The following is a 17,127-nucleotide window of genomic DNA, read 5'->3' on the forward strand; positions in this document are numbered from 1 at the left end:
TGGAGTCTATCGGAGATGGCCTTCCCGTAATTTGGAGCTTTCTGAATAACAGTTTCCGAATAACAGATCCCAAAATTTTTACATTTTGAAGTATTTGATTAAAATGGAGTCTATGGGAGATGTCTTCCTGTAATTCTGAGTTTTCTGGATAGCAGGTTTGCGCATAATAGATCCCATACCTGTACAATACTGTATGTATACAGGTCTTTCTGTAATATGGATCACCATATCTCCAGCCTACAAAAAAACATAAAACATTTAAACTTAAAAAACCCAGAGAACTGCCTTGCCACCAAGTTATGCTAGTTTATTTAAGACAGAATAAACAGTACTGTTTTACAAAGAAAATGTAAATCATTAAAAATATGGTTTATAATGCATTCTATGAAATTGCCATTTCCATAGATAGATAGATAGATAGATAGATAGATAGATAGATAGATAGATAGATGATAGATGGATAGATAGATAGATAGATAGATAGATAGATAGATAGATATGGCCACGCACTAGACCACTTATGCTGTTTCTTATGCTCTGAATCTCTGCAAGAACATGCTTATAGATAATAATATAGTTAGATGGTGATAGATAGATAGATAACAGATATGTAGATGATAGATAGATAGATAGATAGATAGATAGATAGATAGATAGATAGATAGATAGATTATAGATGGATAGATAGATATATTAAAGATGGATTGATAGTTAGATAATAGATGGGTAGATAGATAGATAGATAGATAATATAGTTAGATAATAGATAGATAGATAGATAGATAGATAGATAGATGATAGATAGATAGATAGATAGATGATAGATAGATTATATAGTTAGATGATGATGATAGATGAAAGATAGATAATAGATGATGATAGATAGATGATAGATAGATAGATAGATAGATAGATAGATATTAAAGTTAGATGATAGATAGATAGATAGATGATAGATAGATAGATAGATAGATAGATAGATAGATAGATGATAGATAGATAGATAGATAGATAGATGATAGATAGATTATATAGTTAGATGATGATGATAGATGAAAGATAGATAATAGATAGATAGATAGATAGATAGATAGATTATATAGTTAGATAATAATGATGATAAATAAATAGATAAAGTTAGATGATATATAGATGATAGATAGATAACAGATAGGTAGATTATAGATAGATAGATAGATAGATAGATAGATAGATAGATAGATAGATAATGATGACGATGATGATAAACAGATAGATAGATAATAAAGTTAGATGATAGATAGATAGATAGATAGATAGATAACAGATAGGTAGATTATAGATAGATAGATATGGCCACACACTAGACCACTTATGCTGTTTCTTATGCTCTGAATCTCTGCAAGAACGTGCTTATAGGTAATAATATAGTTAGATGGTGATAGATAGATAGATAACAGATATGTAGATGATAGATAGATAGATGGATAGATAGATGGATAGATAGATGGATACATAGATAGATAGATGATAGATGGATAGATAGATGATAGATAGATAGATAGATAGATAGATAGATAGATATGGCCACGCACTAGACCACTTATGCTGTTTCTTATGCTCTGAATCTCTGCAAGAACATGCTTATAGATAATAATATAGTTAGATGGTGATTGATAGATAGATAGATAGATAGATAACAGATATGTAGATGATAAATAGATAGATAGATAGATAGATTATAGATGGATAGATAGATATATTAAAGATGGATAGATAGTTAGATAATAGATGGGTAGATAGATAGATAGATAGATAGATAGATAGATAGATAATATAGTTAGATAATAGATAGATAGATAGATAGATGATTGATAGATAGATTATATAGTTAGATGATGATGATAGATGAAAGATAGATAATAGAGATGATAGATGATAGATAGATAGATAGATATTAAAGTTAGATGATAGATAGATAGATAGATAGATAGATAGATAGATAGATAGATGATAGATACATAGATAGATAGATAGATAGATAGATAGATAGATAGATAGATAGATAGATAGATGATAGATAGATTATATAGTTAGATGATAATGATGATAAATAGATAGATAAAGTTAGATGATATATAGATGATAGATAGATAACAGATATGTAGATGATAGATAGATAGATGGATAGATAGATGGATAGATAGATGGATAGATAGATAGATAGATGATAGATGGATAGATAGATGATAGATAGATAGATAGATAGATAGATAGATAGATAGATAGATAGATAGATATGGCCACGCACTAGACCACTTATGCTGTTTCTTATGCTCTGAATCTCTGCAAGAACATGCTTATAGATAATAATATAGTTAGATGGTGATTGATAGATAGATAGATAGATAGATAGATAGATAGATAGATAGATAACAGATATGTAGATGATAAATAGATAGATAGATAGATAGATAGATAGATAGATTATAGATGGATAGATAGATATATTAAAGATGGATAGATAGTTAGATAATAGATGGGTAGATAGATAGATAGATAATATAGTTAGATAATAGATAGATAGATAGATAGATAGATAGATGATTGATAGATAGATTATATAGTTAGATGATGATGATAGATGAAAGATAGATAATAGATGATGATAGATGATAGATAGATAGATAGATAGATAGATAGATAGATATTAAAGTTAGATGATAGATAGATAGATAGATAGATAGATAGATAGATGATAGATACATAGATAGATAGATAGATAGATAGATAGATAGATAGATAGATAGATAGATGATAGATAGATAGATTATATAGTTAGATGATAATGATGATAAATAGATAGATAAAGTTAGATGATATATAGATGATAGATAGATAACAGATAGGTAGATTATAGATAGATAGATAGATAATGGTGACGATGATGATAAACAGATAGATAGATAATAAAGTTAGATGATAGATAGATAGATAGATAACAGATAGGTAGATTATAGATAGATAGATATGGCCACACACTAGACCACTTATGCTGTTTCTTATGCTCTGAATCTCTGCAAGAACATGCTTATACGTAATAATATAGTTAGATGGTGATAGATAGATAGATAGATAGATAGATAGATAGATAGATAGATAGATAGATAACAGATATGTAGATGATAGATAGATAGATAGATAGATAGATAGATAGATATAGATGGATAGATAGATAGATAGATAGATAACAGATATGTATATGATAGATAGATAGATAGATTATAGATGGATAGATAGATATATTAAAGATAGATAGATAGATGATAGATGGATATATAGATAGATAGATAGATAGATAGATAGATAGATAGATATGGCCACGCACTAGACCACTTATGCTGTTTCTTATGCTCTGAATCTCTACAAGAACGTGCGTATGGACAGTTAGATAGGTTTCAGCAAATGTTGTGACATGTAAAAGCAATTGTTCACAGGACCAAACGTTTCCTTTTAATGTGCCATATGCTAGCACACCAGGAGCCAAAATACTAACTATAAATCAACATGTCTGTTGTGTTTATGCCTTTGATACAGTGGATGAACATAAAAGCAAATCATGTTCATGACTTTTGGCACACCCTGCATGGCGTAAACGGACTTTTTAATACACGAGTCAATAGGTATTAGCAAAAATGTGGTCATAAGTAACCTGAGAAGAATTTTACTGACATGCCCTAGGACTAGGTGAGGCCAGGTTTAAAATCTAAAATAATTTATCTTACCAATAAAACGTAAACTGGGAAAACATGTTTTGTTAGCTTGTTGGGTAACACAAATGTTATCACTAGTCAATAACAGCATTTAGTTGAACAGGCAAGCAGGTCTCACAGAACCATAGTCATAATAAATGAAGAATTTGTTTTGTGTCAGTGAAAGTTATTGCAGTTGGTAGAGGCAATGATAATGTCTGACATAGCTAAGGTCATGATCCATTGACCCTACTTTTTTAGTCAGGATGGTAGTGAAGAAGAGATGGGAAGACTCTCATAAAATAATACCTTAAAGGGATACTGTCATGGGAAAACATGATTTTTTCAAAACACATCAGTTAATAGTGCTGCTCCAGCAGAATTCTGCACTGAAATGCGTTTGTCAAAAGAGCAAACTGATTTTTTTATATTTAATTTTGAAATCTGACATGGGGCTAGACATATTGTCCGTTTCCCAGCTGCCCCAGTCATGTGACTTGTGCTCTGATAAAGTCCAGTCACTCTTTACTGCTGCACTACACTGTTAAAGTTATATCACCCCCTCCCTTACCCCCCCCCCAGCAGCCTCACAACAGAACAATGGAAGGTAACCAGATAGCAGCTTCCTAACACAAGATAACAGCTGCCTGGTAGATCTAAGAACAGCACTAAAGGTGGCCATAGATGCAAAGATCTGCTTGTTTGGCGACATCACCAAACGAGCCGGTCTTTCCCCGATATGCCACTAACGGGCATGGCTGTATCGAGCGTAATCTGAACGTTCGGCCCTATGGCCGAACGATCAGATTACGATGAGAGCGCAATGGGCTCGGACGGGACAAAATCAAACCTGTCCAATCGACCGATCTCCACTGGACGAATAATGTCAGGACTCTACACACACGGTCCGAAAATCGTACGAATCCTCGATTCGTACAATAGGATCTTTGCGTCTATGGCCACCTTAAATAGTAAAATCCAGGTCCCACTGAGACACATTCAGTTACATTGAGTAGGAGAAACAACAGCCTGCCAGAAAGCAGTTCCATCCTAAAGTGCTGGCTCTTTCTGAAATCACATGACGAGGCAAAATGACCTGAGATGCACCTACACACCAATATTACAACTAAATACACTTGCTGGTTCAGGAATGACATTTTATATTGTAGAGTGAATTATTTGCAGTGTAAACAGTGTCATTTAGAAATTAACTGCATCATAAAAATCATGACAGAATCCTTTTAAAGAGATACAGTACCTAAAAATCAACTTTTATATGTGGACATCAGTATTCCGTGTGCCACTGCCCTTAGGGTTCCAGCACTGCAGCAACTTCATAGCAATTTGGAGGTGACAATGGAAAATAAGAAGAAGAGAGAGGGGCTGCAGACGAAAGATAAGCAATAAAAAAATTATAAATCTGCTATGTGATTCGTTATCTGGAATCATGCGGAAAGCTCTGAATTACGGGTAGACTATCTCCCATAGACCCCATTTTAACCAAATAATTCAATCTTTTAAAAATGATTTCCTTTTTGTCTGTAATAATAAAACAGAAGCTTGTACTTGATCCCAACTAAAATATGCTTAATACCTATTGGCTACAGAACTATCTTAGTGGTGTTAATTAATATCCTTAGTAGGTTTAAAGTATGGATATCCAAATTATAGAAAGGTCCCTTATCTGGAAAACCCAAGGTCCTGAGCAAACTACCTGTAACTATAAAACTGAACCCTCACAGTTGATCAGTTTTTTTGGTTAGGTGTCATACAAAATAAATAAAAAGTCAATTGAAAAGTTTTTTAAAGGGGTGGTTTGCCTTTAAGTTAACTTTTAGTATGTTTAGAAAGGCCTTTTCTAAATGACTTTGCAATTGGTCTTCATTATTTATTTTTTAGAGTTTTTTAAAATAATTAATCTGCTGACTCTTCTTTAGCATTCAAATGGGGGTCAAAGACCCTATCTAAAAAACAAATGCTCTGTAACAAATGCTTTGTGGCTTTTGAGTTATTTAGCTTTTTCTTCAGCAGCTCTCCAGTTTGCAATTTCAACCATCTGGTTGCTAGGGTCCAAATTCCCCTAGCAACCATGCATTGATTTGAAAAAGAGACTGGAATATGAATAGGAGAGGCCTGAATAGAATGATGAGTAATAAAATGTAGCAATAACAATACATTTGTAGCCTTACAGAAGATTTGTTTTTAAATGGGGTCAGTGACCCCCATTTGAAAGCTGGAAAGAGTCAATAGGAAAAGGCAAATAACTAGGGTTGCTAGGGTACAAATGACCCTAGTAACCATGCACTGATTAAAAAATTAAATGATTTAAAAAATCACTAAAAAAAAACTATAAAAAAAATAATGGAGACTAGTTGAAATGTTGCTTAGAATTGGCCATTTTATAACATACTACAAGTTAACTTAAAGGTGTACTTAAATGCCAGTATTATTAATATAGAATGATAACAATATAAGAAGCTATTGTTTTCTCAGGGAATTGCCAGTGCAGCCCTTAGCCCTGTTTTATGTGACAAGATCTGACATCTAGGACATTTTGCACTTTTTTTTATTGGTTTCTACTGTTTCCACTGTGACCCCATCAAGTAATAATGTTATAATGAAGTAAACTAAGCTGAGCTCCCTTGCCGCATAATTTACACCCTTATTTTCCCTACGGCTCATTGGAACTCACAGATGTCAATCAAACTCGAAGAGCGTTGAAAACCAGCGCTACCTGCAGGCGGCAAATAGCGCTCAAGCCCTCAGGCTGTATTGTCCCGCCCCCACCATCTTAACACGGCGGGAAAACCCTCGCGCCAAGTTCCGCTCACAAACCCGCCGAGTCATTGTTGAATGGAACACGTGACCTGTCCCCTCTGCGGCGCTGATGGGAGTAATGGATATGCGTTGCTAGGAGACGGTCGCGCGTATTTTAGAGCTAGATAATGGCTTCATTATAAAGCATTTCACCAACAAATAACTTATAAGTGTTAATGATAAATGGCTATGGTGGGACCAGAGAAAGCCCTGAAGTTCAACAGTGTAAAAAATATAACATCTCTTAAAATGGGGATTTAGGTACCACCCAGAGAGTAAAGAACTCCTGAAAGTAAAGTCCAGTCATTAAATAAGTGTAATCGTTTTTTTTTACTCGTGAATCCCATCTCTTTATTACTTATGGGGGGTTGGGGTAGTGATTTTGCCCATGGTATGAATTATTTGATACTGTGAGGACTGTCTGGCGCGTTCCTCTATTGCCCAGACTTGTACGACCAGAATTTCCTGTCAGGCGAAGAGATTACGTGATTCCTGTGATCTCGTTGAAGGGTTTTACTCATTAAAACTACCGCCCTGCAGCACTTCATTCACATGTTTGATTTTTGTTTTGTTTAAAAAGACATTTTCACTTGTATTTGGTGTGTTAAGACGGCCACACACACACACGAGGGATTTCTATGCAGGACACTAGGCTCAATACTGTGCAATTTGGCCACAAATGTGGATGAGCCCCTTGTACTGATCTCATACCTCCCCAACATTTTGGAAGTAAAAAGAGGGACAAAAAATTTTTTTACGCACGTAGCGCAGCAAATTTTTTGACCACACCCGTTTATGTGGCCACACCCCCTAATTACCATGTTTGTTTTACAAAATTTGGCAGGTTATGAAAGTTTGAAAATATTTCTTCTTATCTAAACTGTGTTTTTGTGTCTCAAAATTGTTACAAAGTATCTTATTTGCACCTGTTGGTAGTTCTGGGCTCGCTGCTAAAAGCCAATTAAGTGAGAAACTTTGTTTCTTTTTCTGGCTGTTCAGTGCAGAGAAAAGAGGGACTTTCCAGTACAAATGAGGGACTGCGGGTTGAGCTGTCAAAAGAGGGACTGTCCCTCCGAAAAAGGGACAGTTGGGAGGTATGCTAATCTGACCAATGCGCCTGGATGTCGATCCGTCAGGCTACTAGGTAAGTGTTGTCCCACTGTCAGTTAAAGGGATTGTTCACCTTCGAGTTAACTGTTAGTATGAAGTAGAGACGGATATTCTGAGACAATTTGCAATTGGTTTTCATTTTTTATTATTTGTGGTTTTTGAGTTATTTAGCTTTTTATTCAGCAGCTCTCCAGTTTGTAATTTCAGTCCCAACTGGTTGCTATGTTCCAAATTCCCCTAGTAACCATGCATTGATTTGAAAAAGAGACTGGGATATGAATAGGAGAGGCCTGAATAGAATAGATCTGGTAGCTAGGATCCTAATTCCCCTAGCAACCATGCTCTGATTTGAACAAGAGACTGGGATATGAATAGGAGAGGCCTGAATAGAAAGAGGAGTAATAAAAAGTAGCAATAACAATACATGTGTAGCCTTACAGAGCATTTGTTTTTTAGATGAGGTCAGTGACCCCCATTTGAATGCTGAAAAGAAGAAAGGAAATAATTAAAAAGCTGGACAGTGTCAATAGGAAAAGGCAAATAGTTAAAAAAAACTATAAAAAAATAAATAAATGAAAACCAAGTGAAAAGTAAGCATTTGCCATTCTATAACATACTAAAAGTTAACCTGAAGGCGAACCACTCCTTTAAAGGAATAGTTCAGTGTACAAATAAAAACTGGGTAAATTGATTGTATGTGCAAAATAAAAAATGTATCTAAATAGTTAGTTATCTGAAAATGTAATGTATAAAGGCTGGAGTGTGTAACATAATAGCCAGAACACTACTTCCTGCTTTTCAGCTCTCTAACTCTGAGTTAGTCAGTGACTATAAGGGGGGCCACATGGGACATAACTGTTCAGTGAGTTTGCAATTGATCCTCAGCATTCAGCTCAGATTCAAAAGCAACAGTTATGACCCATATAACCCCCCTCAAGTCTCTGATTGGTTACTGCCTGGTAACCAATCAGTGGCAACCAAGAGAGCTGAAAAGCAGGAAGTAGTGTTCTGGCTATTATGTTACACATCCAGTCACTCCAGCCTTTATACATTACATTTTTGCCTAACTAACTATATTAGAAACATTTTTTTATTTTGCACAGCCTATCTATTTACCCAGTTGTTATTTTTACCCTGAACAATTCCTTTAAAACCAAAGAAAACAAGCTAAAATTCATGATGTTACTGTTCAGTGGTTCTGATAACCCACCTCCTCACTGAGCCCAACGTCAATGGCATCTTTCTACATTTTCCATAAGTGGAGGTTTGGAGGTGTTTTCTCTTATAAATCAGACTCAAATCATTTTTTCTTATAAATCAGACCCAAATCATTTCTCTTATAAATCAGACTCAAATAATTTCTCTTATAAATCAGACCCACATCATTTCTCTTATAAATCAGACCCAAATAATTTCTCTTATAAATCAGACCCAAATCATTTCTCTTATAAATCAGACCCAAATCATTTCTCTTATAAATCAGACTCAAATAATTTTCTTATAAATCAGACCCAAATCATTTCTCTTATAAATCAGACCCAAATCATTTCTCTTATAAATCAGACCCAAATCATTTCTCTTATAAATCAGGCCCAATTCATTTCTCTTATAAATCAGACCCAAATCATTTCTCTTATAAATCAGACCCAAATCATGTCTTTTAGAAATCAGACCCAAATCATTTCTCTTATAAATCAGACCCAAATCATTTCGCTTATAAATCAGACTCAAATCATTTCTCTTATAAATCAGACTTAAATAATTTCTCTTATAAATCAGACCCAAATCATTTCTCTTATAAATCAGACCCAAATCATTTCTCTTATAAATCAGACTCAAATCATTTCTCTTATAAATCAGACCCAAATCATTTCTCTTATAAATCAGACCCAAATCATTTCTCTTATAAATCAGACCCAGATCATTTCTCTTATAAATCAGACTCAAATCATTTCTCTTATAAATCAGACTCAAATCATTTCTTCTATAAATCAGACCCAAATCATTTCTCATATAAATCAGACTCAGATCATTTCTCTTATAAATAAGACCTAAAGCATTTCTCTTATAAATCAGACCCAAATCATTTCTCTTATAAATCAGACAAAATTCATTTCTCATATAAATCAGACTCAGATCATTTCTCTTATAAATCAGACCTAAATAATGTCTCTTATAAATCAGACCCAGATCATTTCTCTTATAAATCAGACCCAAATCATTTCTCATATAAATCAGACCAAATTCATTTCTCATATAAATCAGACTCAGATCATTTCTCTTATAAATCAGACCTAAATAATTTCTCTTATAAATCAGACCCAGATCATTTCTCTTATAATTCAGACCCAAATCATTTCTCTTATAAATCAGACTCAAATCAGTCACATGACAATATAACACGTGGTATAATGTGATTGTAAACATTCCTTATGCGCCAGAAGCAAGAACATTCACTTATGTAAAGACAAACATCTCATAATGTGTAAAACCAGGCTCAGTTAAAGGGAACACTGCACTTTGATAAATTCCCAGCAAGTTGTTGTGGAAATACAACTCCCACATCCCCCACAACTCGCTGACAGTTTGGGGAGACGATGTGGTGTTTAGGAGGCGATGGCGCGGGGCTGATAACTACTGGTTATATCTTAACATGGTCCCGGGCTGTGCCCTCGCCAGCACGATTGTCTTCTGGGATTTAACGCCATAGTTCGTAACTATAGGCCTAAGGGGTGGCGCGGCGTCGTGTTGCCAAGCAACGCAGACGTTCCTTCCTCCGTAAGCTTGTGACGCTACAACACGTGTTAGTCACGTGATCCAACAGTTCTCGGTTGGGTTGGCAAAGGATTGCACGCACCTACGTGACGTTTGGGGCATATAGCACCGTGACAGCGCGGGTTTTATTTTCTAGAGGTGGCCGCTAGAGTTCCGCTCGAATTATGTAGCGCCGACATTCTGACGTCTAGATGCAGGCGGAAAGCCTACAGAAAGAGCTTCGTGTGTAACTTGTCAGGATGGCCGAGCGGTCTAAGGCGCTGCGTTCAGGTCGCAGTCTCCTCTGGAGGCGTGGGTTCGAATCCCACTTCTGACAATGACTTTTTTTAAATCAATAAGTTATGGGACCTGTTATCCAGAATACTTGTGGGGGGTGGGATTTTCCATAATTTGGATATCCATGCCTTAAATCTATTAAAAAAAATCACCCAAACATTAAATATACCGAACAGGATTGTTTTGCCTCTAATATGAGTTAAATATATCTTTGTTAGGATCAGGTACAAACTACTGTTTTATTACTACAGAGAAAAAGGAAATATTTTTTTTCATTTTGAATGATTTGATTAAAAAGGAATCTATGGGAGATGACCTTCCTGTAATTACAGTCATATGAAAAAGTTTGGGAACCCCTCTTAATTCTTTGCAGTTTTGTTTATCATTGGCTGAGCTTTCAAAGTAGCAACTTCCTTTTAATATATAACTTGCCTCATGGGAACAGTAGTATTTCAGCAGTGACATAAAGTTTACATACCTCCCAACTGTCCCTTTTTACGAGGGACAGACCCTCTTTTGACAGCTCAACCCGCAGTCCCTCATTTGTACTGGAAAGTCCCTCTTTTCTCTGCACTGAACAGTTTCTCACTTAATTGGCTTTTAGCAGAGAGCCCAGAACAGCTAACAGGTGCAAATAAGATACTTTGTAACAATTTTGAGACACAAAAACACAGTTTAAATAAGGAGAAATATTTTCAAACTTTCATAGCCTGCCAAATTTTGTAAAACGTACATGGTAATTAGGGGGTTTGGACACAGAAAGGGGTGTGGTCAAAAAAAATGTGCGGAAAAATATTTTCTGTCCCTCTTTTTACTTCCAAAATGTTGGGAGGTATGAGTTTATTGGATTAACAGAAAATATACAATATGCATCATAACAAAATGAGACAGGTGCATAAATATGGACACCCCAACAGAGGTATTACATCAATACTTAGTTGAGCTCCTTTTGCAAATATAACAGCCTCTAGACGCCTCCTATAGTCTTTGATGAGTGTCTGGATTCTGGATGTGGCTATTTCTGACCATTGGTCCATACAAAATCTCTCCAGTTCAGTTAAATGTGATGGCTGCCGAGCATGGACAGTCTGCTTCAAATCATCCCATAGATTTTCCATGATATTCAAGTCGGGGGACTCCAGAATATTGTACTTGTCCCTCTGCATAAATGTCTTTGTAGATTTCCAAGTGAGTTTAGGGTCATTGTCTTGTTGGAATATCCAACCCCTGCAGCGGAACTTCAACTTTGTGACTGATGCTTGAACATTATCCTGAAGAATTTGTTGATATTGGGTTGAATTCATCCGACCCTGGACTTTAACAAGGGCCCCAGTAGTCCCTGAACTAGTCACACAGCCCCACAGCATGATGGGACCTCCGCCAAATGTGACAGTCGGTAGCAGGTGTTTTTCTTGGAATGCCGTGTTCTTCTTCCGCCATGCAAAGCGCTTTTTGTTATGACCAAATAACTCAACTTTTGTCTCATCAGTCCAAAGCACTTTGTTCCAAAATGACTGTGTCTTGTCTAAATGAGCTTTTCCATACAACAAGCGACTGTGTTTGTGTGAGTGCAGAAAGGGCTTCTTTCTCATCCCCCTGCCATACACATGTTCTTTGTGCAAATTGTGCTGAATTGTAGAACGATGTACAGATACACCTGCATCTGCAGCAAGATGTTCTTGCAGGTCTTTGGAGATGATCTTTGGGTTGTCTGTAACATTCTCACAATCCTCCACATATGCCGCTCCTGTATTTTTCTTGACCTGCCAGACCTGGGTTTTACAGCAACTGTGCCTGTGGCCTTCCATTTCCTCATTACATTCCTTACAGCTGAAACTGACAGTTTAAACCTCTGAGAGAGCTTTTTGTAGCCTTCCCCTAAACCATGATACTGAACAATCTTTGTTTTCAGATCTTTTGAGAGTTGCTTTGAGGATCCCATGCTGTCACTCTTCAGAGGAGAGTCAAACAGAAGCACAACTTGCAATTGGTCACCTTAAATACCTTTTCTCATGATTGGACACACCTGCCTATGAAGTTCAAGGTTTAACTAGCTAATCCAACCAATTTGGTGCTGCCAGTAATCAGTATTGAGCAGTAACATGCATTCAAATTAGCAAAATTACAAGGGTACCCACATTTTTGTACAGCCAGTTTTTCACATTTGATTTAATTTCATACAACTAAATACTGCTTCTCTAAAAATCTTTGTTCGGAAAACACCCCAGTACTAGATGTTCCTGGGAAATGAAAGACATACCACTGTTATATTTTTTTGTTGAAAGTGGAGTAAATTATTATGCAGGGTGAGAGGGGTTCCCAAACTTTTTCATATGACTGTAGATATTTTTGTATTGTGGTAGTGTTGTGTGGAGCCGCTGGTCAGGCACAGGACCGGACTGAGAGTAAAAAGCAGCCCTGGGAAAAATCAAAAGCAACCCACATATAAATGTGTGACTATGTTGCCCAGGCTTCCCTCCCAAGTTAAAAAAACATAAAAGTAAAAAAATAATAATTTTCCTTTGTAAGTTAGGTTGAAATACGACACACGTCCATCAAGTTCAACCTTTTTACCTTCCTAACTGCTAGTTGTGCCCACTGGCAAGACCAGGACATGAGTTGCACATTCAAAACAGAATGGACTTATATTTACTAACACAGACGTAGCTGCAGTCGTGCAAAAATTGCATGCGCTTGTGCCTGGCCACTTTCCTTGCAGTTATGCCTGTTTGCACCAAGTGCAGTTGCACCCGCTTGGTCTATTTAAAGAATCGCACAAGTGTCATTATTGCCAGCAGGGAACTCTGAGCGTTACTGATGTGTCAATATGTGCCGCATATTTGGGTCCAGGTCTGCAGGGTCGGACCTGCTCCCCCGATTACTCACCCCCTAAAAAGAAAATAATTTGTGACACAGCGCAACTATTTGAGCGCATCTGTGGGGGGGAAGGGGGGGTGAGATCGGAAGTCGGGACGGGGGCCCCCAGTAACTGCCAGGAGGGCCCTTGGTGTTGCAGCCCCAATGGGCCCCAATGCTCAGTCCAACCCTGCAGGTCTTGACTGGGATTCAAAATAAGCCCTTGCCTTTCAAGTACACAACCACCCAAAGAACACCCATCCCCCCCCCAGCAGCCCAATAAATAATGACTTTGTATGGCATCAAACAGAACAATACATATTCAGTATGACACAAAATGACAAATAATATGTCAGGCCACGGAATGTGTCATTGCTCCGGCACAGAATAATGACTCGCCTGGTGACAGGGTGTTTAGCATTGGGCTCAGTATGTAGAGAAAGCAGGTTTGTCAGAGAGCGAGGGTTTGTTGGAATTGAAAGGAAACCATGCAGCACAGCAGGGGACTAGTTGCCCTACAGAAAGGTGACACAGGACACAATACCAATGCAGAGCTCGGTTAGACATTGTTATATTATCTGGATTTGGTTTATTTTATCCACACATATCCAACATGCACAGAATTGTGTGACATAACAAAGGCCTTGGTTACACAGGCAACTTATTCTGTCTCATGCCGTTAGACTGATTAATGGATCTGAGTCGGGTCACACTGGGAGCTATTTACTAAAAATGTGTAGCCTCGCCATTAACTCCATGTTAGCAGTGCTACTGAAACTAACACAAAGCTTCTGCTCAAAAATGTATAAATGATGGCTTGTAGTTTTTGTGAATGGCCCTAGGTCTGAAGTCAGGTTCTTGCTCTGGGGCAGTCATTGGGCACCCAGAAAATCCAACCCCTTTTCAAAGAGGCCTGTTCCTTTTACTGAGAAGCAAGGCTGCCATCAGGGGGGCACTGGGGGACAATTGTCCTGGGTCGATGGCTTCTATATGTTAAGGGAGGGCTGTGCTGCGTTTCCTGGAATAGCCGTGCCCCCCTTGAACTGCGGAAGTAGGAGCCGAGTTACATCGAATTAGGAGCCGAGTTGCATCGAATTAGGAGCTGAGTTGCACCAAAGTAGGAGCCGAGTTGCGGAGAAGTAGGAGCCGAGTTGCATTGAACTAGGAGTCGAGTTGCGCTGAAGTAGTAGCCGAGTTGCACTGAATTAGGAGCCGAGTTGCGCTGAATTAGGAGCCGAGTTGCACTGAATTAGGAGCCGAGTTGCGCTGAAGTAGTAGCCGAGTTGCACTGAATTAGGAGCCGAGTTGCGCTGAATTAGGAGCCAAGTTGCACTGAATTAGGAGCCGAGTTGCACTGAATTAGGAGCTGAGTTGCTCTGAATTAGGAGCCGAGTTGCACAGAATTAGGAGCCGAGTTGCAGAGAAGTAGGAGCCAAGTTGCAGAGAAGTAGGAGCCGATTTGCGGCAAAGTAGGAGCTGAGTTGCGCCGAAGCAGGAGCCGAGTTGCACTAAAGTATGAGCCGAGTTGCCCTGAATTAGGAGCCGAGTTGCGCTGAAGTAGGATCCGAGTTGCGCCGAAGTAGGAGCCGAACCGTGCTGAACACAAATTTCTTTTTCAAACCTTTGTGCACTCATTTTTTTTTCAACTTGGGGGGGCCCTAACCATTGATGTTTTTTTTTAACTTGGGGGGACCTGGCTATTGATGTTTTTTTTTTTTAACTTGGGGTGGCCCTGGCTGCTGATTTTTTTTTTTTTTTAACTTGAGGGGCCTGGCAGCTTTTTTTTTTTAACTTGTAGGATGGCCATGCCACCTATGTTTTTTTTAGTTGTAGGGGGTTCCAGAAAATTCCCCCTGCTGAGACATATGCTTCTTCTGTGCGAAGCTGCTCAACTCCAAGTGACTGTGTTGGCCACTGACTTGTGGTGGAGGGAAGAGCCAAACGTACACTTATGTAAAAAAAAGCCTTTGCATATTTCTGTCTGACATGAGTTGTGTTATACTAGATCCTTGTCCATTTATCTTATATTTCCAAAGAGTTTGCCTTTAGAAATCATCAGACCACAGTGGTGGGGGTGATATTCTGAGACAATGTGCAGTTGGTTTTAATTTTGTGTTTTTTAGTAGTATTTGTGGTTTTTGAGTTATTTAGCTTTTTTTCAGCAGCTCTCCAGTTGGCAATTCCAGTAATCTGGTTGCTAGGGCCCAAATTACCCTAGCAACCATGCATTGATTTGAATAAGAGACTGGAATATGAATAGGAGAGGCCTGAATAGAAAGATGAGTAATAAAAAGTAGCAATAACAATAAGTGTGTAGCCTTACAGAGCATTTGATTTTAGATGGGGTCAGTGACCCCCATTTGAAAGCTAGAAAGATTAAGAAGAAGAAAGCAAATCATTCAAAAACTATAAAAAAAGAAAAAAATGAAAGGCAATTGAAAAGTTGCTTAGAATTAGCCATTTTGTTACATACTAAAGGTTAACTTAAAGGTTAACTACCCCTTCAATGTTTAAAAGATCTTTTAGTAGAGTTCAAGTGTGGAGATCCAAACTACGGAAAGATCCCTTAGGTCCTGGATTACCCCGAGGTCCTGAAGTATTCTGGATAACAGGTCCTATACCTGTAATTTAATCCAGCTAATTCGTCTACTTCGGTTGGGCACTGGGATACACATTTATTTAGTATAAACTCTTACATAGACTGCATTTATTTTATACAGTGCAAGTCTGGACACAGTTTAATAATTAAGTCCTATTGAATACAAAAATCATGAAATGTTGGTGTATGTGTAAGAATGCAGGACTCGTTGCCAAGGTTGGCTGGGTGCATGGAGATAAAGCTGGAGGAGACAGTTGGGTGTCTGATTAAGGACACGGGATCTGTATTTGTACCATAATTCAATTAAATTGGGTAAATTCTAGTTCATTTGAACATCAACAGTGGTCGTGTTGGGACAACTTTCCTTCCCTGTAAATCATGAGCGGGAGGGGACAATGTTTGGGAAATCTTCAATTTGATTTGATTTCAGCCTCTGTAAATGTTTCTCCATAATAAATATGGCATATAAATTACAGGCTGAAGAGTTTAATTCCTGCTCTCTCCGTATTATCGCACAGATGAGTTGGAATGATGTTTCTCTGCTCACTTGATTGGTATCTAACACCATAAACTCCCCATAACCCTGACACCTCCCGGCTTACTCCTCACCCAACCTGTTCTTCAAAAATAGCATAAAATGAATCTAATAAATTAACCTGACAGCTGATTGGTGTTTATATTACCTCCTCTGCTTCCAATAAATAAGGGATCTGCTCCAGCCTGTTTGAAAGTTTGCCGGAGAATTGGGGAGTGAGTTACCGTTGGCCTTGGCTTATCGAAATGTTGGCTTCCGCTGGCCTATAATTATGGAGGTACAGCCTCTTCTTCTTCATTTGCAAAACACATCATTTTCTGCTTATTAAATCAATAGTAATTAACAGTATCTTGCATTGCTATGCATCTTGGGAATTGTCTTGGCTCTGTATTAAATTAATTTAGATTGATAGATAATTTTTGCTTGGC

General features: G+C 37.5%; 1 non-coding gene across 1 annotated transcript; it reads left to right on the forward strand.

The window, feature by feature from the left end:
• The first annotated feature begins 10,666 nt into the window (after nucleotides 1-10,666).
• On the forward strand, nucleotides 10,667-10,749 carry trnal-cag. Its single transcript has one exon. It is a non-coding gene; the product is annotated as a tRNA-Leu (tRNA).
• Nucleotides 10,750-17,127: the final 6,378 nt, after the last annotated feature.

Source organism: Xenopus laevis, chromosome 5L (genome assembly GCF_017654675.1).
Source record: "Xenopus laevis strain J_2021 chromosome 5L, Xenopus_laevis_v10.1, whole genome shotgun sequence".
NCBI lineage: Eukaryota > Metazoa > Chordata > Amphibia > Anura > Pipidae > Xenopus > Xenopus laevis.